We start from the raw sequence: 25,816 nt of genomic DNA, 5'->3' as shown, positions 1-25,816 counted from the left end.
GACTCCTTTAACAATCTGGCTAACAGTGTGTCCTCTGGCTCTCCACTTGACCCTCTCCCACAAAAAATTTGGAAAACTATCGGTCAAGAAACCTTTCCTTGGCTGCGACAGATCTGCAGCCTATCCTTGGAAGCAGGAATAGTCCCAGAGGTGTGGAAGCAGGCAGTAGTGACACCCCTGTTAAAAAAAAACCTCGCTACACCCTAAGACACCAGTGAATTTTAGACCCATCTCCCGTCTGCCATATCCAATCAAAATCTTGGAAAAAGCAGTTAGCAAAAGTCTCTCATGCTATCTAGAAGATAACCATCTGTTGGATAGGGACCAATTTGGGTTTCGCCCAGGTAACGGTACTGAGACCGCTCTGGCTACTGTATTAGACAACCTACGAATGCGTGCTGACAATGGGAATGATATCATCCTAGTACTACTAGATATGTCAGCCGCATTCGATACGGTGAGCCACGCAGTACTGGTGGAAAGACTGGAGAGAATAGGGATGTCAGGACGGGCCTTACAATGGTTACAGTCCTACCTATCAGGAATGTTAATGTTAATGTTAATGTTAACTGTCATTTGTTGAGCGCTCGTACGCCCGGAGGCTTCATGGCGCTGTAGGAAGGAACAAGGCGCGTCAGTCGTAAGATAGAAGAAAGCAGCTCAATGATGTGCCTGAGAAAAGAGCCTGGTCTTCAGAAGATGTCTGAAACTAAGGAGATTATCGCTTAGTTTTAGATGAAGGGGGAGAGAGTTCCAGAAGGCAGCTGCAAGATGGTCAAAGCAGCTGCCTCCGAGACGTTTCCTTTTGTACGGAGGAACAATCAAAAGGGATTTATGGGTGGACCGTAGATAACAGGGGGGGCTGTATCTTTGGAATAGATCTCTAATGAATTGGGGGCCAATGTCGTGTAGGGATTTGAATAAAATGCAGCCCACTTTAAAGGCCACGCGTTGCTCCACCGGCAACCAGTGCAAATGTTTCAAGCCAGGTCTGGCTGATTGCCTTCTGGGGATGTTCAGAAGCAGTCTAGCTGCTTGATTCTGAACCAACTGGAGGCGTCTAAGCTCTCCTTTTTGGAGCCCAAGATAGAGACTATTGGAGAAGTCCAATCTGGAAAGAACCAAGGAGATAACGATCTGAGTGAGAGCAGCAGAAGAAAAGAAACATGCAATTTTTTTGATTTTTTTCAGCTGGAAAAAACTGGAGGATACAACTGCTCCCACCTGTTTTTTCAAGGAAAGGTCTTCACTGATGTAGACAACAGATGGTGACTATGACACCTTTTACCTCCAGTAAGTCTCCAGTACATCATGGGGTACCGCATGGCTCTGCGATCAGTCCCATTCTTTTTAATATATATTTACAGCCCCTGTTCCCGATTATTAAATCTTTTGGCATTGACCTAGTCAACTACGCTGACAACACTCAACTCGTGTTTTCCCTGGAGGGGAAGCAAGCAGTATCCATGGATACGTTCCAGGAATGCATGCGTCAGACTGCTGGATGGCTTAGGAGAAACTCTTTACAATTCAATTGGGGGGAAAACGGAGGTGGTATACTGCCCCACGGACAGAATGTCCCAGCATTTACCTCTGGATTTCAGGCTCACTCCTGAGGAAGAGCCTCTGGTCCCAGTCAAAACGGTGCGCAATCTGGGAGTTCTGGTGGACGATAACCTTCAAATGGAGTCGCAGGCCAACAAAACTGTTAGCTTGTGTCTTTCTTTAATGCGCATGCTACGACAGATCTTTCCGCTACTCCCTAAAGACTTGCGCTCCCTTATAGTGAGGAATATAGTGCTTAGTAGGCTGGACTACTACAACTCCCTGTATCTGGGAGCACCGCAATACATCTTTCAGGGGTTGCAGAGAGTCCAGTCTATGGCGGCAAAGATGGTGTTAATTAGGCAACGCGGGTCCTCCACAACTTTGGCTTTGAGAGACCTTCACTGGTTGCCTATTAAGGAAAGGGTTCATTTTAAATCACTCTGTATTACTTATAGAGCAGTACACGACTCGGGTCCTGTTCCACTGCAAGAGAAGTTCACCTGGTACAATCCCAAGAGGCCGCTCTGCTCCTCCAGTGCTAATTTGCTGACGACTACCAGAGTTAAGCGCTCCAGGATAGGAGGGAGGGCTTTCAGTGTGGCAGTCGCTCACTTATGGAACGAGCTGCCCCAGAACATCAGACAAGCCAATTCTTTGGCTGAGTTCAGAAAGCCTGAAAACTTGGCTCTTTCCTGGGACCGATCCCTAGCCCTGTCCCCGCTGTCATTCCGGTCTATGTTTAGGTTGGTTTATTTAAGACTGCGCGCCAGGATACCCGCAGGGTGCAGTTGCGCTATAAAAGAACTTAATTCAATTCAATTCAATGTTATTGTTTATGGTTTTCATACACATTTTGAAGATGCAAAAATCAAATAAAAAAGAGAATTTCAGCATAAGCACATATAATGCTAAATTTACCCATAACAGTTACTTTCTTGATGCAAAGTTGTCTGAAAAAAACTAAATTTTTTTATAGATGATGTGATAATCTGTTCCACAAGTAACACTTTTGTAAGTATGTATTAATTTGTTAAAATGTTTTATGAATGATAGTAGCTACTCAGTAGTAAAGCATGTTGCAATGGAATATCTGAGGTTTGTTTAGGATAGCCATTAAGACTTTTCCACGTTTTTCCCATTATTTTTCCCATTTACCCCATTCCCATGTATCTCCAATGAGCAGTTTTATATTCTTGTTTGATGTAGGTACTATGGCAAAGTCTTCAACTGCTCTATGGCCATCATCAATGAATGCATCTATGTGGAGAGAATAGGCTGATTCAGTTCTTTACTAAATTGCCCATTTCATTTTCAGAACGTCTGGGAGAAGCAGACGATTTTGCCAATACAACAAGTAAAGGTAAACATCTTTAAAGTATTTATCATGAAAAGATTCAGCAACATAATGATGTATATAGAATTTATTATTGGATATTGTTATGGTTTTGCATTATATAAAATACATTTTTAGATGGTGCAGAAAAAGAGGGCGAACCCATTTTGCGCCATGCTCAGAAAAAGTTAGTTTTACAACAAGCATAGCACAAGGCCCCGGTGCATAACGTTTTGCAGTAAAGCAACATTGAAACCAACTGATGTTACAGTACTTGGGCTCCTGTTGTAAGGAGTAACTAACAATGTAACATTGCTCTACTTTCCAAGTCTGAAAAATGAAACTAAGTATAAATATTCACTTGTTCCACCCCTTAGAATGTAGGCTGAATTTATAAAGACCAATTCTTAAACACCTTTGCACACTTGAGTTCACGTCATTTGCACAATAACACGTCATTACCTTTATTTACATTGGTCCAAGTGGCCTTCTTGAATCACAGCTGATGGGAGTTTACCCTCACAAATGGAATTTGCTCACACAGAAATTCTGCATGGTGCAGTTTCCATGTGAGTACATCTCGGTTTAGAGGTGGTTTTGCTGGTGCTCACAATGGGTCCCACCAGTGAAACTTGGGTAACACCCACGAACAGGCACATTTAGGGGTGATCGAACAACAGTTGCAGGGAGTTTCCTCTACTCGAATCGAGCGTGTGTAGAAGTGTTCCTGAAAATGTTGTCTGGGTGAAAGTAACATAGGGTCTCCAAACAGTAGCTCAAGAGCTACTGTAGGTTTCCAGCTACTTCTGAGTAGCTCACCTATTAAATTATGAAATTAGAAAGCTTTTTTCTTTGTTGAATTTATATACATGTAAACAAAATGAGGATTATACATCACTCATAACATTAGGGGCTCTCAATGAGTTTCCTTGATTATAAATAGCTCTCAGTACAGAAAAGGTTGGAGACCGCTGGAAACAGAGAATCGATGGGCGTGTAGATAAAGTGATTCCACAATTGGGAAATGCAAGTGCAAATATATTTTTGTGTTACAGCTCAGCATACAAAAATATTTAGACCTTTTACATTTACAGATGCTGAAATAATCATGCTCATTCACACCTTTCGGAAACCGTGGTGGATCTAAATAGGAGGAGTACTGGAATGTTTTGAGAATTTCTAGAAAGTGGAAAATAAAGTGCAAATATAAGTGAGCCAACGGTGAACAGTTTGCTCAATTCTAACGCCTGTATCGAGGGATGATTTATTCTGTCTGTTGAAAAAAGCATTTCTCCTTTTTATGCTTAAGAAGCAGCAATTATTATGAAAAATCGAATAAAGGGTTAGCAGTTGTCTTCTACAGTGTAAGTCACAAATTAAATGTCTTGAGGAGGGATATTGAATACCTAAACTGGCTGCAGTATCTTGATTTTGATTTGCTAATCTACATAGAATCCCAATGTAATGGTACGTTTTATAAACACATGGAAATGTAACATCACAATGAAATGAATTTGACAAAACTCTACACTCCGATCGCAAACAGAGTTTCATGTATTCCTAGTCAAAGACCTGCAAAACACTTGAATATTGTGAGCATCATGATTTTCAACTACAAGAATGATCGTATGAGACCCTTGAGATAACTACGTGTATGCCTCTAGCTCAGTAAAGCTGAAAGTGTTGGCAGCTGCTCCAGCCACACCAATAAATGATCATGGCCTACTTCAGTTTTCATTGAAAACATCTAGATGGGCACTGAACATTAAGAAGTACCACTACAACCTTTCACAGTATATAAACATTCAAGGATGGAAGCAAATTTCCTTTCTCATGAGGAGATGTTATTAATCGTCTTTGATCAAGCTATTCAATTAATGCTTTAAAAGTTTGAAAGAAATGGTACTACACGTATTTCTATCAACCCTTTAGGAGTGTGTAGGCCGAACATTAATAAACATTATTTTAGGAATGTCCCAGTTTTTCTCATAATCATTTAGTTGGCTTTTGTTCATTTGCACCACCCTTATCTAGCACTCATTAATTGGCTATTGTAATACCTTTAGGTTTCTGCATCTCTGCCATCCATGCAGGGCCTTGTAGACTACATGAATGTATCCATGCCATTCGTCTTTACCTGACTTAGATATGTTTTACTGCCATTCTCATGATCACAATGTCCTGCAATGGGACATCTAGGAAACATTTAGGGATATATTTATTATGTTTTTATCAAAATGCAATTCAGCAGTCTAAAATGCCATGCTGTTGTGTTAAAGGGAGAAGGCAGAACAGCAAATGATCTAAGATATGGGGCTATTTCTCTCTGCTCACACACTTTAGGCTGCCTGGCACGAATGCACACACTCTTGCACCACAATGCAAGAGTATGAGGGTGATCGCAAGCATAGATTTGATATTGGAGGGTGCTCTTCTAATACAAAATGCTATGCTTTGACAAAATGTAATACTTCCCAATTTATATGTGTGCTGCTCAGCCCAGCACAGAAGCACATTTATAAACATTTAGAGAAATTACTTTTCTACAATATTACTCCTGTGTAGAGGAAGCATACATTGTTTACAGAAGTATTTCCTTTTTTAGTACAGAGAGCTTTGCATCCAAATCTGTGAGTGATTTTATGAGAATGCCCAAGTATCAACCATGGTACACACCATTGAGGCAAAGTAGTGAACAGTGCTGCTTTGCATTACTTTAGGGCAAATTTCTAATGCAAAACAAGCTTGCACTGGAAAGTAAATCTTAATTCTAACTTTGCCCTGATTTGTGTCACTTTTCTGATGCAAAACTAGTTTTAAGTGTTAATGAATCAGAAGTGACCTCCAAGTTCTTTTGTGGGGTTTGTGTTACACGCCCTGAGATATTTTACACTGAACTTGTAATCCTCCTTTAACAAAAAAGAAGCTTTAAGTTCCAGTATTCTAAGAGAAAATAAGACTGAATTAAAAACTCACAATTTTCTTATGAGCATTTTTGTGGTCTTTTTTGGGACCCCCCAGCTGCACATTAGAAGGGTAATGGAAGTCCTCTTGATGATCAGTGGGCTTACAAATGCACACAGTCTGTTTATTCATACCACTGTATGCTAACAGATCCCCTTAGTGACTTGTAATATCCTTAGAACGTAACATTGAGGGTACATTATTCTATACATAACTTCCCTATATATGGATGCTGGGACTCGTAAGCATCTCAAGTTTCCTCTGAATGCTGGATTTCGCAAGCATGCTCCGCCTGCTGCTACATGTAGATTTGCCATGGATTTTCTTCTGGATTTAGCTTTTTCTTTGCAAATAGAAGGGTCTACCATTTACACCCTACCCTACCCTAAAACAGGCCAAAAGATTTCAACATTACTTCTGATATGTCCAGGTATACTCTCAGCACAGTCAGCTTTTGTATTAATTAACAGAGCCAGAAAAAAAGAACTAGAATATTCATAGTCTAGCCAAAGAAAATATGGTTTGGATTATGCAGATGATGAAACCTAATCCACTTTACGCACAATAAAAAAGCAGAAAAAGCATGTCCTTTAACAAGCTTACTCTTGCTGTGGTCTGAGAAAACTTAAGTAGGATAGTTGTGTAGGGTTCAAGCAGCACAAAACCATCATTCATTTTTCACTTGAATCCACATTACTTTGGGGAAGGGGGGCTTTTAGTGGATTATCCTGTTACATTATACAGAATCCACCATCAATGAATCTGTTGTACTGCATTCTTCAAGATCCTGTTGGCAACATTGAAATGTTTATTAGTACTTCAGCAGGGTAGGAGTAAGACTGAAAACCCAGCACATAACATACGAGAGGTCAGACATATATTACATCAGATTTTAATCATTAATAAAGCATTTATAACTCTGTAATTAGTTTGAAAACCTTTGTACCCATTCTGGCTAAATTCCCTTTTCCTTGCAAACTTTTTTGCAGATAGCATTCTGTAGGGATTTTTTTTATTTGCTAAGTACGTCACTACAACTTGGACGGTTTTGGGGAAATGGTACATTTTCATGTTCACTGTTCCAAAACTCCCATGCCATCCAATCATGAATTAAAGCCCATTGAATGGGATAAAACTACCTACTTATTTTACCAGGCGTCACATCACACAACATTGCCAAAATGGACAGGTACTAAATGTATGCAGAGACCTCTGGGGGGTCTTTGGGGTGTAGGAGGGGATCAGTAAAGTAGGAGAAGGCAAGCAAAGGTCTTTTCAGGCAGGGGTGAGAATTTTATCTTTCCCTGTCAGAAACAAATGTGAATTAGGCTTACCAGCTGGAAAAATCAGGGTTGCTTTTCCCAAGACCAGAAAAACTAGATATGTAAAATACAAGCAACCCATAATCAGGTAAAATCTTTCTCAAGTTTTGCTTCCAGTCTTAACTGATGCACAGATGACTCTACTCCTCAGCTTCTGAGGCCCTCAGTAAGAATGTTATTAACCGAACACCTCATGTATCATCACCCAAGAGCATTGATTACCTCTGCCGAAAGTTCAAATATTTGTATCTTATTCTGTCTTTCTCTACTCAGTCCATACATGCCATTCCTCCAAGCATAGTAATACGAATACAACTAATACACCACTCTCTGAGATGATTAACATATTACCTTTCAAGCAAATCTCAAATCTGCCCAATTCTTCAGTTTCCTTCTCCGCCTAATCAGCTATCCAGCCCCACCACCTACAATACTCTATGTTTCCCTAAACCCTAAATGCTCTTCTTCTAAATGCTCTAACCCAAGAACCTTATTCTTATCAACTGCACTAGTTTACAAGCTCCCATATACCAGCACCAGCCATTCTTCTTTAGAATACATGCTTTATATCAGATGAGAAAATGCACTATGAAGAATTTGCTACTCTTATCACTGATCTTTGCACCACATAATCCTGACGCACCATACAGTCACAAGTCATCGGACACACTAGTTCCCCACAGCTAGAAAATCATACATACAGGCAGACAACACAAATCAATAGGAGGTGTGACATTAAAAGGTCATAAACAAAATATCATCAAAAATAAATATGGTGTCCAGAATATTGTTTACAAAAAAATTGCCCAGGTGGAGTTAAAAATGAAAAATTTACAACAGGGTGACATTTTTGTAAATTATATTTAGGAACCAACGTTTCGGTCAGACACTTTTTTATAACAACTTCTGATATACAAAACTCAGTCAGTGTTATCACTGTCATTCAAAGCGACAACCCGATTTGCTAATCTGTATCCACCACAACCTTCATCCCCCTTGAATAAGATACATAATATATATGTATTTAAAAGCACACCCTGTCACTGAAGTGTTTCTCGACACTGAAATAACAGTTTTTATTTCTGATTGCTCTAAAATTGCTATCTCACAATTTATCCACTAACGACTTACTACTCAACATAACTGAACACCAATATAAGTGAAAGGTTCTCAGACTATGTAACCTCCTGCCAAAAGATGTCACCCAAAAACAACTATTCTGGTAATACTAGCCTCAACTGGGAACAAGCAGTAGGTATCTTACATCTGCCTTGGGTACATAGGAAATGATCAGATTTTGCATTTCAATATTTTAAAAGGTTTTTCCAATGTGCTAGCCGTCTTTTAGGAGTCACAAAATGTTTTCTGACTCCTAAAATGGCATTCCTAATGGATGCCAACTGAGTTCTTCAAATACTGAATCAAAATCATATGTGCAAATGCTTTACAACTGAAATCCGGTCGCATAATATTAAAATATTTCTGATCCTCAAGTTGGTATCATAGCCTATTCGCAAATGGGAAGGGGTCCTCCAAGGACCACTTTCCCTTTGTGAATTAAAAAAAAGTTTGCTGGTACCACTGCCAACTGTCAAACAAACATAAAAGTAAAGTCAAATGTTCTATTTAAACACAGCCCCATTTCCTTTGAGGAATGTGGCTTGCATTGAAAAAAAGATACTTTATTGAAAGGCAAGTACAGACATGGTGATTTTCTAACTCCAGTAGGCCGCTATCCCTGTGATGGCTCCCTATCAGAGTAAGCAGAGTAAGCCTCAATTTGCGACCTAGCTTATGTAGGTCTTATGAATATGTTAATGATATGGGTCAGATAGTGACCCACTCCAAATAACAACTTTCCGAAAGGACCGAGTTGTGCAAAGGTCTCGTTTTGCGACTAGTTAATATTACATCTGGCCTATAGTACTACACAACTTTCTCCAACTCGTTCCTGCATTTCAAGGCAACAATCTAGACATCGTCCTTTCTGATCTTTCGAGTAAGGCCGTACCCTCGATAGGAATTGACTGATCAACACACTATCTCCTGACCTAAAATCAATAAGACCTCGGCCAAGAAAATATGTGTTCAACCATTGAAAAAACTGTCAACTGACATTTTCCAAGACCTTATCCCTCTGAAACCACAAAAATGTAACTTTTTTGCTGATATCACAGCTGGCATATTGAGCTATAGTGTCATCCAGTGGACAGTAGACATAGTAGTTCAGCTTCAAATTAAAAACAAAATCCTGCAAACACCCAAATCAGCTTATGTTTTTAGACTCCTTCTGTAATAACATAACAGTGATTTAAAACTGAGAAAATAAGTGTAAATCCTTCTCTCCTTAACGGCTCACAAAATTAAAAAGTCTAAGGATAAAGTGGAGACTGGCTGAGTTATCTCATAAAGTGAACTCTGCACGAGAACAAATTAATACCTCTTCCATTCCTGACCAATATCTCTTCTGTCTCATTCATTTCAACACCATCTCTCACTCAGAACCTCCATTGCCACCATCACTTAACAGATGTGAGGAATTTCTCATCTACCTAGCTGACAAGACAACATCTATTAGATAAAATATACTCCCTAACTCCTTCATGGGCGTTGTCTGCCACGAAAAATCTCAAATCAAACCGCTGATTCTTTCCTTAAGGTCATGCCAAATGATCAAGCATTCATCTGGACAATCAACAACTTACATGGATTGTTTACCAGCTAATCTCATAAAATAGCATTTCATATATTTGAATCACCCTGGTGCCCAATTATTAAAACTTATCTACCCAAAGTAATTTCCAAGACACTTAAAAATTGCCACATTTGTCCAGTCCTAAAAATCCAAAACTAGTCCCAGATGTACTGGGCAATTTACATCAAGTTTCCAATTTCCCCTGGCTGGAGAAAATTATGGAGAGATGTGTAGCAGTTTAATAGAACAAAATTTAGCCTAGAAGCAGCTGCTTGCGGATTATCAATCTGGCTTCCACCTGGGCTGCAGTATTGACACAGCCAGCCTGAAAGTCATAGGCAATGTCAGTCATATGTCAAATATCACACAACGCTGTGTACTCATTCTTCTTGTGCTATCAAGAGCCTTTGACACAAACGACTATAGACTTTGGAACACCACATGGGCTTTGATGGTTCTGTTCCTCTCTCACCAAACTTTATTAAATGGTGAAAACAAACAAGAGATTTTCATCTCAGAAAAATGTGCTCTGATGTTTGGTGTTTCTTGAGATTGACTCCTAACATCAGTTCCAGTCAACCTGTTTGTGGAGCAGCTGATCTTAATCTTCAGAGATACAGATGTCTCCCTTTGCCAATATCTGGATGACAGACAGTTATTCTTGAGAAACTCTTCTGCCATGGTCATGATCATCCTCCCCTCTTGTCTACATAAACTCGCCTGGAGATCAAAAGGTGTCCCATGGCTCAATTCACAAAAGTCTGAATTGTACCTTAAAGTTTTTCAAACACATAATCACATTTGTCAGATTCTTCGTAAATGTCCTGTCATTGGAGGGGTTCTTGTCATCTCTTGCCCTCGGGGAAACCACAAGGTTTTATCTTAGCCTCTACCATCTCCCGCAGTGCTCACATCAAATCATTTGTATAAATCTGCGTTATCCACAAACCCAGCAGTTAAACTCCCCTGACCATCTGAAACTGCTGTCCAAGCAATGGTCATTTCGAGAATAGATTTGAAAATTATATTTTATAGGCGCACCTCAAGCATCACCATCTCTGCTCAACCCAATTTTAGACTCCATGGCTACACTCACCATAGAGCAAAAAACTTGACCATGTCATGTCTATTGTTTTGAAACTGCATTGGTTAACCAGATAGCAAGAATCCACTTTGAGTCGTGTTGCCTTCCATTAAAAACCCTGTATCTGAAAATGTGCTTTCATCACAAAGCTCCACGCTCCATGCAATATTATAGCTGGAAGCTTCGCACTTCAAAACTTCTCATGCACAGAAACAATCTTTATTGGTGCTGCCTCACCAATAAAGAACTCATTTGCCTGTTGTCATACAAAATCCACTCTTTTTAATTCAGAAAAACCTTAAATCTTTCATTTTACATCTCTAGCTGATTTAAGCCTTGTTTCCCTCAGCTCAGATTCTCTCTGACTGGTTCTCTAAGTTTGTTCATATGTTCTGCTGCTATCTTGCTTCTTTGCGTAATGCTTTTATTATCAGTGCAATCTGTTCTCCAATAAACACTATGTGAACCACACTAAAACTTTTGAAATAAGGTACGATACATAAAACTGTTAGATCAGGGGACTACAACCTTTCCTGCGGTAAGAGCTACTTCTGCTCAATACAAATGACCCTGAGCTACTAATAATATTAGAGTTTTAATCATGAACACATCATACAAGCTTACATTAGGGGCCACTATAAACAAGATTACTAACAGAGACCACACAAATACATCAGGCACAGTTCATAGCAGTAATGTAAAAAATGTTCAGTAAATGTGGAATACCTGTACATAGGTAATACACAACAGCCTTAGCTGAAATGCCCCTGGCACCAAGTTCCCCAAACATCAGCTCATGAGTTCTGAAATTCAAATTACACACATTTTCTTCTCAAATACAAACTTTTCAAGAACAAGAGCACTCAGGAGGCATCGCTCCAGGTCCAAAAAATAGCATACTTGGGCCCCTTCAAAGTTTGTCCTGATGGAACTTTACAGACTGTCCTGTTGGACACCGTAGACCATAATTCTTTTTCACAAATCTGCATGGTCCCTGGCATCCTGATTGACAGCATGGATGCTGGCTAGGAGGCCAGTGCTACGACAGCAATGATGGGTATGTATGTAGATGCCTGATTGGCAATGCAAGGGGATATAGTCTCTGTCAAAATGCTGGAAACATCATGCACCAGAATAATTGTTACATTGCCTTATTGATTAGTTTCATCAACATCAAAATGGTGACCAGCCAGGGCAGGTCCCAAATGCAACTGTTGTGAGAGCATTCTTTACACTCCAAGCATACCAGTTCTATAATAGAACTGGTCTTCAGCTCAAGATCACAACACATCCCCCTTTCCCGAACTTTAACACATTACTGGATGAAATAAATATACAAATGACAGGGAAGAAAACAATTTCATATCCATACAACCTATTATCATTATTTAAGCAAATATAACTAAACGAACACAGTCACCCACAATCATAGCTTCTCTAAATCATGTGCATAGGTTACTCACTTGGACGTAACATAATCTGTAAGTTTTGAAGGTATTCTCTTTTGGCGCACGCTTCTTTAGTACATTCCAATCTGTGGTGTGAGTTGATCGTGATCGTACTTCTTTACTAACTCCAAGCCCAACACCTTCTCATCATTACATTTAACCACCTTATTCACATTCCATTTCTTTCCATCTTCCAAGACTACCATAAATCTACTAGCTTCCACCACCTTTCGTTTCACAGACCATTTTGATGTGCTCTTTTTTTACACCACCCACCAATCTGACACGCAGCCAATCGCCAGCCTTCAATGGCTATGTGTTTCCTTCAATGCCAATGTTATTCTATCACACAGGTTATCTCCATAGCTGCTCTGGGTTTTTTTTTCACGATCTGTCGCAGTTGCCCTACATCAACCTCCAATGTTCTTTCTATTCACATCCATTGGGGAACTGCTTTGGAACATGGCATGCTGCTTCTCAGCAATACAAAGGGTGCTACCTTTATAGTGGAATGTGGTGTGATTCTATTGCTCCAAACCAATTTGTTTCGCACTTCCAATTGAGACCACTCTGCACTGCCAGCTGCACATTCTCTCCCAACACCCTGTTGAACCTTTCTACAAGTCCATTTTCCCAGGGATGCCCTATTGCAGTCTTCCTGTGTTTCACTCCATTCATCCTGAGGTATTTTTCAAATTCTCTAGACACAAACTGCGGCTGTTGTCAGTAATGACTTCTTCTTGGTACCTTTCCCTACGAAATACTTCCTCTTAAAATTCCACAATCATCTTGGATTTCACTTCACTCACTAAAGCCACTTCTGACCACTTTGAAAAGGAATCCATCTAGCAATATGACACTCTTTCTGTGGCGATTTTGAAATCCCGAGGGCGGAATTCCAGATATGCAGAGAAAACGGGAAGAGTTATTTTAACTACAAGTCCCAGGCTGCCCTGGGATTTCCTTGCGGGACATAAGCACTTCCTTTCCAAGGGGAAGGTGCTTGTCAATTAACCTGTTGAATCTAGGAAGGGCGGATGGTGTTCCCCGCCGGATCCCAGCATGAAGAATACCGCATTCAGGAAGCCTGTTTGTCTTGGGTTACGAGTTATTGCAGACCGGCTGGTATCGTAAACCCATTCTGTTTGTTTTTGTGAGGACAGCGCGGGCGGGCCTTTCCTCTCCCTGCATTGTGAACAGCGAATTTTGGATACTTTGTTTCCTCTCATTAGTAATTGTAGCCGCGGTGTTAGAGTGAGGCGCGAGACGCTTCTATTCTACCCGCGAGAAAAGAAAAAGCGTGTCAATTTCAACAACGCGACCGGATTCCGGACGCGTTCATGGAAAAACGCTTTCATTAAATAGAGAGGTTCTTTTTGTGGGCAGAAGCAGGTACTGGGATAAGAAAGTAATCTGCCTGTTCTTTGTTCTACGAGACATTTTGCATTTCTCAGGAAACCTTCATTAACTCTTTGTGCCAGAGACACTGAATCTGGTTGTGGGTAATTTTAGTCCCAGTATTGTGGGAATAACAATACTAGGGAGCAAGAAGAAAAGAGAAGTGCCTTTCGTGAAAGAGACTAGTACTGTGGAGAGGCTCGTGTTTTGGTATTAGCCTCCTGAACCTGCATTTTTGGAGTTTCTGATTTTGGCATCACAAAAAAGAAGACTGGGTTTATTCTGATGTTCTAAAGGAGGGGAATAGAGGAATCCTGGTGAGTGAAGGAAAGGCACTGCCCAATATAGTGAATAGGGGTCATTGAGTATATGAGTAATTGTGTGTTTTGTCATCCCACCTACAGCCTTGAAGGTATACTAGACCCAGCCCAGAGAGTAAAGCAAGTCCCTGCGAGAAAAGGAGGGAACACACCTTCATCCTCTTTCCCTTTTTTCCTCTGGGGCGCGGAGTCTGACAGAGTAGTCTATATTCTCTGCTGGGTTTCGTGTTGTGAGGAAATAAGGGACTTAGCGTCAGATATCGTCTCTGCTTGGCCACAGGATAAGGTTAGTGGTGTTCTTGGTTCTTGCACTACTGCCAATCACGACAGATTGACAAGCCCAAGTGTATGAGCCCGGCCTAGACGATGAATATAGAAAGTGTGTTGAATTCTGTGGTAGAGAGCCTTGCTGCTCTGCAACAGGAGGTCACTACTTCTAGAACTGAGAATCAGGTGTTATATAAGGAAGTGGGTGTGCTTCGGAAAGAAGTGGCAGGGTTAGCACGTAAAAACACAGGAGGGGCGTCTTACATCAAGCCAGCCACGTTGCAACCCCCTTCATCTACGGTCACTCAGGGAGCTGAAGGGGGGGGGGGATTTCGCTGTCCTCCTCAGACACTTCCTCACCTTCTGACACTGTACCCACCTTCATGTGATACAAAACACTGGTATTCCTCTTGCGCCCCCTGAAAGGTTCTATGGGGATCCCCGTAAGTTTGAGACCTTCCTGAACCAGTGTAGGTTGCACTTTCTGTGTAAACCGGGGGTGTTTCAGGAAGATGCAGCAAAAACGGCGTTCATGATGTCGTATATGGGAGGCAATGCATCAAGTTGGTCGATTCCCTTGGTGGAGAGAAATGATCCTGTGCTACACAATTTCGAGGACTTTTGTTTAGAACTACGAAGACTTTTCGATAGGAAGCTACACATGTTATCCTTGGATAGAGAATTATTAACATTGCGCCAAGGGTCTCAAGACTTGCTTTCTTACATCACCTTGTTTAATCGACTAGTGGTCGAAACAGAGTGGCCCACGGCGAAAAGAATATCCATCTTTTATCAAGGACTAAGAGGGGAGCTTAAAGACGTGTTGGCCCAGGTAGTGCAGCTCCCTTCTACCTGTGAAGAACTGATCGACCTGACAGTCCAATTGGACCACCGACTCCTGGAAAGAAGGGGTGATCGGAACAGAGGAGAAGGACGTTTCTTCTATCCCGGTTTAAGAGTACCACAGAGGAGCATCCGAAAATGCCTGATGGGGTAGAGCCTATGCAGATCGGAGGTATACGGGGACCCCTCTCAAAGGAAGAGAAGGAGAAGAGAAGAAGACTGAAGCAATGTCTGTATTGTGGCAAGGGAGGCCATTTCATTAAGGATTGTAGAGCGAGAAATGCCTTGCCGGGAAGATTCCAAGGGCCAAATAACCAAGCGATGATTCAATCAGGACGACCGGCGGAAAACTAGAAAGCCCAAATCAGGAAGAGGTCTCTGCCTTGGGTTGTCAAATACAAACGATCTCACCAATACTTGCGAACACCTTGCATCCCGCTGTAGCTCATATGAATCTGAAGGTCACCCTGTGGGTTAATTCTCGTGAAGCCATGGAAATCGATGCGTTACTAGATTCCGGTGCTACAGGCAACTACATCGATCAAGAATATGCGATGAAGATAGGAATCGTCTGCGAGAAGAAGGACAAACCGGAGCTAGTGAAAGCAGTAGATGGGACTGTCTTGTCATCGGGTCCTGTGTCCTATCATACTCGTGCGTTATTGATGCAGACGAACCAGAATCACCAGGAACATATACAATTTGATCTGATTGATGCGCCACAATTCCGGCTCATCCTTGGAATGCCATGGTTGACCCTTCACGATCCTAAGGTTAGTTGGGCGGCGCGTACCATCACTCTGTCATCGGATTTTTGTAAAGAGAATTGTAGACAAGCTTTGCCTGACCTGGAAAAGAATAACATCACGCCTTCTGTGTGTTTGGCAACAGAGTGTACCAGAGGACATTATTGTTGCGCTACGGTTCTTCCTGAAGAATACAAGTCTTATCGATCGTTGTTCGATAAACAGAAGGCAACGGAGTTACCTCCACATCGAGTGTACGATTGCCGTATTGAACTCATTCCGGGAGCAGACATACCGTGTAGTCGAGTATATGCCCTGACTGAAAAAGAGACGCGGTATCTGAGGAATTACCTCGATGAGAATTTGGCTACAGGATTTATTCGGCATTCAACATCTCCTGCCTCATCCCCCATGTTTTTCATCCCGAAGAAGGACAGCGACGAGTTACGACCATGTATCGATTACAGATCCATCAATAAAATGACCATAAAGAATCGATATCCGCTCCCTCTTATACCGGTGCTTTTGGATCAATTTAAGGGTGCCCGTTTCTTTACCAAGCTCGATCTTGGAGGGGCGTATCATCTGGTCAGAGTCCAGAAGGGAGATGAGTGGAAGACGGCGTTTCGAACAAAGTTTGGGTTGTTCGAATATAGAGTGATGCCCTTCGGGCTTTGTAACGCCCCTGCCGCCTTCCAGTATTTCATGGATGAAGTGTTAAGAGGTTGTCTGGAAACCTTTTGTATCGTGTATATCGATGACATTTTAATTTATTCATCGACACTTCCTGAACATGTGGAGCATGTGAAGATCGTTCTCAGGAAATTGCAGCATCATTCCTTGTATGCCAAGCTTGAAAAATGCCTGTTTCATGTCACGGAGGTTGCATTCCTTGGATATGTCATCAATGCAAATGGATTTCAAATGGATTCTATTAAAATCGAGGCGATCATCGGATGGAGTATGCCTCAAAATGTTAAATCCGTTCAGAGTTTCCTTGGCTTTGCCAATTATTATAGACGGTTTATCAAGGATTTCTCAAAGATAATCCATCCAATCTCCAGATTGTTGAGAAAAAATACTCCGTTTGTATGGAACCAGGAAGCTGCTATCTCATTCCAGTTTTTGAAAGATCAGTTTACCCGAGCTCCCATCCTTCGCCATCCGGATCCTCAAATACCCTTTGTGCTGGAAACGGATGCTTCGCAATATGCAATAGGGGGTATTCTATCACAACGCCATCCTGACACTGGTCAATTGCATCCTGTTACCTTTTTCTCCAAGAAACTTACGCCTTGTGAGGTAATTTGAATTTTATGGTCAAGAAATGTCCCCTAACGTTTACCCCACCGTCTCCATGTACGTGCTTAAAGTGCATGTAACTTCCCTCCTCGACCAGCTATGAAGACGCAAATACATTTGCGTCCAACGTTAACATGTCCTCTTTCAGATCCACCATGAATGGATTGATAATTCAGTTCCTAAGTATGCCTTGCCACCGTCTTTTCATGGTGCACTTTCACGTTTTCCTAGCCCTGCAGAGCTAGGCCCTGATTTCTGCCATCGAGCCCTTTCTGCTCTCTGCCTCCTGAAAGCTGCAACGTGGGATACATCCCTGACCTCTGTCCTACTCCCTGCGTGGCGAGCGGTGCCCGGCTCGGCCTGCTTGCCTGCCAAAGACAGTATTTTGCCTTCAAGTTGTCAGTATAGCCGAGCTCAGCTCCTCGAAAACACATTCCAGTCTAGCAAAGTAGATAAACAATCCCCGGCTGCAGAGCAAAGGGCCCGGCCTTTCTGTCTCCATGCAAGTAATTCATTGCTCCCGTTACCATGGTAGGCCCATGGCCCCTCGCATTACACGCAGACACGTAGTCACATATGCACGCATTAATAGTCAGTATAGAATAGCCTCTGCCCAAGAGACCTTTCCTTCTAGATAATATAGTTCCCCAAACACAAGATATCAGATATGATTTAGGAACGAGTCGATCTGACATGCCAGACTTCTGTCTCTTCCTCTAGTGCTAAATGTCAAGTCCCCTGCACCCTCCAGCCTCACGTCAGTCACACGTCATGCCGCTGCGCGCGCATCTTTGCTACAGATTTCTGCTGACATTGCAAGATTCCACGATGTATCCACCCACTTGTGACACTTTCATGTGACGTTTCTAGCACACACCTCTGTGTACGCCCTCGTGCACGCCTTCTGTTACGCACATGTGTTCTTATCTCGTTTCTCTCAGCTGTTACGCCTTCTGTATCCATCACCACTATATGCATTGACTATATATATTGTACTCTGTTAATAAAGTATTGTCTATCCCATCCTGAACCTTAGCGGTGAAAGGAACATGATACCATGGTTCGAACCATTCCATTTTATGGAATAAAACCCTTATAACTCAGATACCACGGACTCTGCCTCTCATTTCCGAGTGAGTTATTTTATTGAACTTTACCGCATAGAAATTCCGACGGTAAATATTTATTTACCACATTAATTTGGCGCCCGAATAGGGACCCCTCCCCCACCCCACGCGCCGGTAGGCACGTCGCAGGCTTTGCCCCCTGCCACAGCCGTGACGGACAATTACGCGTACCCGCAGGATTTCCTGTATCTCCCTCAGGCCTACGGAGGTGACGGAGACTGCGATCAGCATCCAGACGAGGCGGTGATGAGTGTGGAGGATCCCGACCAGAGCCCAGCCGAGAGAGCAAGGTCCGAGGTGTCTAGAGGCCCACCAGTTCCGACGTACCTGTGACGTCACGAGTCGAGTCCAGTCCAGTCCGGTCCAGTCCAGACGAGTTTCCGAGGCCTTCCCGTGCTTCCCGGTGAGTACCGTTGCTGGGGACGCATCTAGACGGGTGCATTACTATGTATCCGGTCAAGACGGGTTTGGGTACACAGACCCGGTCTGCACTGTTTTAGCAGTGTATCTGTACTGTTTAGCAGTATATCAAGTAATTTGTGTATTCAACGGTTCGATTTTGTTTTCGTTATAGAATTCATGTATAGTCAATATGTGTTCAAAATGTTCCTATGTGATTAATGTCGTGGTATGAGTGACTGTTTGATCTACATTACTGTGTTTCTGTGTAAAAATTGTGTTCAAGTTCGAGTAAGTGTCAAGTGCCAAAGTATCAAGATGCCATTGTTCTCAAAGTTAAGACAGTTAGGAACTAGGAAAGGGATACTAGAGGAAGCGATTCCTGTCCCACCTAGGGACACTACGGGAAATTTTATGTATCACAAACACGGCTTAGATGCCATATTATATCTAGATTTATGGGTCGATTATACTAAGAACCTAGACGAGAAATATAGATGGCCCGTTACAGGGACATGGGATGCAGATTGCATCATGAGAGTAGAAGAAGCGCTATGGAAAAAGAAGGCCAGACAATCTCAGAAAGACGCCATAGAATTGTGGCGTAAAGAATCGCATAGACGTACAGAAAAAGAATTCAGAAATGCAGAAAAACGTAGAGAAGATTCAGATAAAGCTCGAGAAAACGAACTAGTTGAAGAAGGAATACGAGTTAAAGCAGAACAAGTAGACCGACAACGAAACACTCTTGTGAATGGTATGTATCCTCTTTTGGCCGAGGGTTTACCTAAGGCCACTCCGGAAATACCGAAAGATCTGCCCCCTCCATTGGTTCCGACTAAATTACGTCACAAGACCGCAGCAGACATTTTTATTTCGTCCTACTTGGATGATGTAGCTCCCGCATATGCCAATGTACCTGCCCGTGTACCACCTGCTGACGGTAACCCGCCCCCTGATCCTCAGCCCCCAGGTCCGCAACAGCAGATACCTCCAGGTTCGCTACCCGCACCCGCTCCCGTTGTTCCCCCTGGTATTCAACAACTGCACCCATCTAATCCTTTTGGGACTGGCGTGGTCCAGGATCCAACCCAGCTACAGCAGGTACCGACCCTACAGCCAGGTTATGCTCAAGCCTCCGCTTCAGGAGGTGCTACAGGAGGTTATCAAACACCCCCACCGTTACACCGAGTGACAATGAGAGAGTTAGCAAAGGCTCGGACACCTAAAGGTGCACCGGCCGAACAACTTAGAAGAGAACTTACAGACTGCAGATATGACCCAGTGCCTGGTACGACAGGACCCATGTTGTTAGCGTCCCTACGTTTGAGACGCGTTACAGATTATTTGAAGTTACTACCAGAAATGCCAGAACATCTAGACAAATTGTATTCTTTTATTAGAACAGGAGAAGGACCGGAGTGTGTTGCTGCAGCCATGTCACGCCAGAAAGTTGAGAACAAAGGTTTAATAATGCGATTTTTGGTTAATTGTTTAATAAGAGAACAGGATCAGGCAGGTTTTCCACAAAGTGAGATGAATAGACTGAATAGATGGAGCCAGAATATAGCGGAAGGTAAACATGATAAGGAGAACAATGTACATACTATGGTTAGAAAGATCCGTAAAGAAATAATAGATATACATGCCCGCAGAGAACCTGAAGAGCAATTAGAGTCAGATGACGGGAAAACATCAGAGGAGGAAGAACAACCAGAAACCACAGCAGAAACGTCGCAATTAGCAACTAGCGACATGATAGCATATGTAGGTAAGGGAAGATACCTTAAGAAAACAATACGTCCAGAAAGCAAAAGACTTTTTCTCTCTGCTATATCAAATCCGAGTTCTCCTGAACATATGTTTCAGGCTACCGATAAAATACTTCAAGATCGAATGGGGTACCATGTACTCGATTCCATGGATGAACAAGAACTAGCCCGGTCCGCAGTACAATGGGCTGACAATTCTAGTACATATAATGATGATGCAGTAGCACAGACGTTTTTGAACCTCTCCCCTGATGAACAAAAATTAGCTGGTATATACATGATTCAGCATCTCATTACGTTGTTCAAGAGCCAACATTCTGATCCAGGTCCCTTACCGGATATATTGATAGAACTACTCTCGAATAGATGGAGAGGCCTAGGTACTGATTTAATTAAAGAAATTCTAGAACATCGACACAAATATAATGCCTTCCTGAAACCACAGTTTATTTCAGCTCCACCACCCCCAGAAAGAAAAATGTTTTACTTCGACAGACAGAATCCCTTACGAGAAGTACATCCAGTCAGGAATGCTGATGAAACCCTTACACGTGTGTATGTATACACGCCTATCACTAAAATGGAATTATTGGAAATGAAGAAAATAGTGCCCAGTCATGATAAAGACCCTGCAGGTTTTCACCGAGAAATTACAGATATGTTACTCATGGGCGATTACACGTATTCGGATATTATGAAAATGTTAAAAGTACTTTTGCCTGCAGGAATTTACGAGAAACTAAAGGAGAAAGAATGGGAGGTGGGAGACAAAAAGATTGATTGGGCTGCATTAGAAGTCGAAGAAAAGGGTCGTACCCCAGGGTTAGGCCTTGGGGATAAAGCTAAAGCATTACCAGGTTTATTAGTACAGGTTTTGCCTAGACTGTTAGCGACTAAAAAGGAAGACTGGGACGCAATCTCAGCCTGTAAGCAGAAACACGATGAAGATACTAGTGATTTTTATTCTAGATTTGAGAAATGTTTTATTATCAACAGTGGCCTGAAAACAAGTAGCGAGTCATACCCACACCTCTTTGTATCAAAATTAGTCGAGAATTCCCTGCCTCAAGTTAAGAACCGTGTTTTGAAAGTCGAAAGCACATGGCAAGCAAATACGCCTTCCCAAATGTTACAAATGTTACAGTATCACCAGAATAGAATTAGGGAAGAACAAGATCACGAACAGAGACGTATGAAAGATACGAAAATGAAAATGTTAGTTGCCCAGTCAGTTCCAGCTGACGGTCAGAAAAGGGGTATGACACAGTCTAATAATACAGCGGCTCCCGTTAAAGGGACATGCAACTATTGTAAACAGCCAGGTCACTATGTGAATGAATGTACAGTTCTGAAACACAATATAGCAACAGGTAAAACTAAAGAGAGACCACGTCAGCCTAGACAGGATCAGGTCCAACATCAGGTCCAGCAACATATTCCACAGAGCGTACAGCCTATGCCTGCTCCACAACAGACAGTACAGACAGTAGCGGTACTACATCCACAGCCCATTGCCGCGACACAGCAAGTTTCACAGCAGATGTACCAGTATGCACAGTCTGATTACCCCGATTATCAGCGATACTCATGAAATAGCCTAGAGAGGGAGGTTGGCTTGCCTCTCATTGAAGTTCCTGTAGACCAAGAGGGTCCTTATGTACATAGTCAAGTATTAGGAAAAGATAGAAAGTTTTTGATTGACACAGGGGCAAGTCGAACAACAATAAGTCACGACGAGGTTCCAGGGGCACCCCTCTCAGGCTCACAGAATGTTTCTCTTGGATTTTCAGGACAGCCTATTGTTAATGAAGTATCGAAACCTGTTCCCCTAGCAGTTGGTCCACTGTCACGTACTACAGACTTATTGCTCACGAAATCATGTCCAGAAAACTTGTTAGGTATCAAGACACTAAAAGCTCTACGAGCAGTGATATGTTGTTCTCCGGAAGGAGTTAGACTGTTTTTGCGTGACTTTAAGGGTCACTATGTATTACGAGATTTTGATGTCAGATTGAAAAATGTACCAGAACATTTGTGGGCGCAAGGCCCAACTGATGTAGATTGTATGCACATTACACCATATCGAGTTACACTCAAGCCAGGAGTTGTATTACCGCGAATCCGACAATACAAGTTACCACCCGATGCTGTAGTGGCTTTACTGGAAATCATTGAAGAGCTCATTGCACAAGGAGTGGTTGTAGAAACCGACTCAAATGTCTGTAATTCCCCTATCATCCCAATTCTTAAACGTACTGACCCGAATGCACCTCCAGTATATCGGTTGGTGATTGATTTACGAGAATTAACAAAATGCATCGTACCACAGTATCCTGTGGTCCCAGACATCTCATCATTATTGACTGCTATTGATTCAGTGGCGACGTTCTTTACTGTAATTGATCTCAAGAACGCCTTCTTTAGTGTCCCCATTGATTCGGAAAGCCAATATCTTTTCGGATTCTGTTTAAATGGCCGTAGCTTCAAATTTGCACGCGCACCTCAAGGATTCACAGAAAGCCCCAGCATCTACAGCCAAGCTTTGAAAAGACAACTTGACAGTATTCACATGCCAGTTAACACTGCCCTACTCCAATACGTGGATGATCTGTTGATCACCGCCCGGAGTGAACCAGAATGTGTGCAAGCTTCACTGACAGTTTTGTATTTTCTGGCTGACAAGGGACACAAGGTGTCCCCTTCAAAGCTACAATTCTGTGTTCAGCAAGTGGTGTACCTTGGGCACTTGCTGTCCAAGAGGGGGAGACAGCTAACACCTGACCGCATTCAGTTAATTGCACACTTACCGCAACCCAAGACACAAAAGGAAGTGCGGGCCTTCATTGGCCTCACCTCTTACTGCAGACAATGGATTCCCCAGTACGCATTTCTAGCCAAGCCACTTATACAGTTGACAACACAGGAGGCAGCGACTTCGACTGTCCTCCCTTGGACTCAGGAACACACACAGGCTTTTGATGAATTAAAGAAAGCATTATGTCAAGCACCAGTTTTAGCAACACCATGTTACAGCAAACCTTTTACACTTTTCGTTACAGAACGTGATGGCACAGCATTATCTGTCCTCACACAAGACCAAGCAGGTTCACATAAGCCGTGTGCTTATTTTTCGAGTACATTAGACCCAGTAGCCCAGGCCCTGCCTGCGTGCTTAAAATCAGTTGCAGCGACAGCCCTAGCAATCCGACAAAGTGATTCCATAGTGTTAGGACATCCCCTGACAGTACAAGTTCCACACTCTGTGGAAGTTCTTTTAAACAGAACACAGACTCAACACTTGACTATAGCACGACTGACAGGTTATGAATTGACATTGTTCCAGCCACACATAGAAATCAGACGCTGCAATATACTCAATCCTGCCACATTGTTACCCTCGAACACAACAGATCCAGCTCCACATGACTGTATAGAGATCATTAATGCAGTAACAAAGCCCCGACGAGACTTGACAGATGTTGCACTGACTAACCCAGACCTGACACTTTACGTGGATGGTTCATGTATGAGAACAAGCACAGGAGAATTAGTGGCCGCATATGCAGTGACCACTGAAACTGAAGTCAAAGAAACACACCGTATTGATACACTGTCTGCTCAAGCTGCAGAGCTCATTGCTCTGACTCGAGCCTGTATAGTAGCCAAGAACAGGAACGTTAACATATACACAGATTCACGTTATGCATTTGGAGTCGTACACGACTTCGGTGTACTCTGGCAAGAAAGAGGTTTCTTGACCTCTCACGGAGCCAAGATCCAGCATGGTCCCCTCATTCAAGCATTGTTAGAAGCAATACATTTGCCATCAGCCATAGCTATCATGAAGTGCAAAGCACATACTAAAGTCACAGATATTATTTCCCAGGGTAACGACCTGGCCGATCGAACCGCGAAACACACAGCTCTGACTCACACACATGCAGCTGATATGACAAAGACAATAGTTCCGACACCGACACATTGCATGACAGTTAAGGATCCCGCACTAGATGTAATTGACATACAGACACATGCTACTCCAGACGAAATAAAGAAATGGACTGAACTAGGAGGGATCCAGACAGACCAGGGATGGATGACGAAGGGAAAAGCCACATGGTTTCTCCCCGACTCTATGGTTCAAGTTATGATTAACACCGCACACAGTCCAGCACACTTAGGAGAAAAAGCCATGTTAGACAGTTTACAGAATCTCTGGTATAATAAACATTTACGAGCAGCAGCAAAACAGAAAGTGCGTACTTGCATGATCTGTTGTCAGTTCAACCCAGGCAAAAGCATTCCTGTAGAGCAAGGTGGATTTCATCCTCCCGATCACCCTTTTGAAGTCCTCCAGATGGATTATATCCAGATGGAACGATGTCGAGGATTCAAATATGTCCTCGTAGTTGTATGTGCACTTTCCCGTTGGACAGAAGCATATCCAGTCCCAGATTACACTGCTCCGACTACTGCCAAACAGTTGGTTCGTGAATTCTTCCCACGGTACGGTTTGCCTCGTGTCGTGTACTCAGATAACGGTCAGCCATTCTCGTCCGAGCTAATGAAGCAGGTATCACTCCTGCTAGGATATCAGTGGAAGTTCCATTGTGTCCGACATCCCGAGGCAGCAGGTCTCGTAGAGAGACACAATCAGACCCTGAAAACACGCCTTGCAAAAGTATGTAAAGAGAAAGGTGTTGATTGGATTGTAGCATTACCAGTTGCACTTTTCTACATGAGAATGGTAGCTCATTCAAGAACAGGGCTATCCCCGTACGAGGTGGTCTTTGGTAGGCCACTGAATATGTGGGGGACGCCTCTGCCTCGTAAGATCACAGATGTTGACTGTAGTATGCTGACAGATTACCTTGCTTCCTTGATGTCTGCACTACAATCATGTCGTTCACAGGTAGCTGCAGCCTTTCCCGACAGCCACACGAGGTGAAGCCACACGAGATCGTCCCTGGAGATCTGGTCTTTATCCGGAATTTCGACAGGAGGAGTCCGCTGGAGCCCCGCTGGCAGGAGCCGAAGCTTGTTTTATTAACCACAAGGACAGCAGTGAAGGTGGAGGGCTGCAAAGGCTGGCTCCACTCCAGCCACATCAAGAAATACTATGGACTGCCGCCAAATACTGACTCTCAACCCTGCCCCATTCCAGAGACTGATACTAAACTCCCCCTGGTAGAGAAAACTCCTCAGCAGGAGTATAAACTGAAATTAAGGTCTAGCAAGTCAGACAGTT

At 42.7% G+C, this 25,816-nt stretch overlaps 1 long non-coding RNA gene across 1 annotated transcript in view; it reads left to right on the top strand.

Moving 5' to 3' along the window:
- Nucleotides 1–2,522: 2,522 nt before the first annotated feature.
- The window catches only part of LOC147709330 (uncharacterized), a 773,804-nt gene continuing 750,510 nt past the window's right edge, over nucleotides 2,523–25,816 (top strand). Inside the window, exons 1-2 of the long non-coding RNA XR_015296545.1 lie at nucleotides 2,523–2,559; nucleotides 2,864–2,908. This is a non-coding gene — a long non-coding RNA (uncharacterized LOC147709330). The remainder of the gene's footprint in view (nucleotides 2,560–2,863; nucleotides 2,909–25,816) is intronic.

This window comes from Lissotriton vulgaris, chromosome 6 (genome assembly GCF_964263255.1).
Source record: "Lissotriton vulgaris chromosome 6, aLisVul1.2, whole genome shotgun sequence".
NCBI lineage: Eukaryota > Metazoa > Chordata > Amphibia > Caudata > Salamandridae > Lissotriton > Lissotriton vulgaris.
Note: the sequence above shows the minus strand (reverse complement) of the source record. Positions and strands in the feature narration are given on the sequence as shown.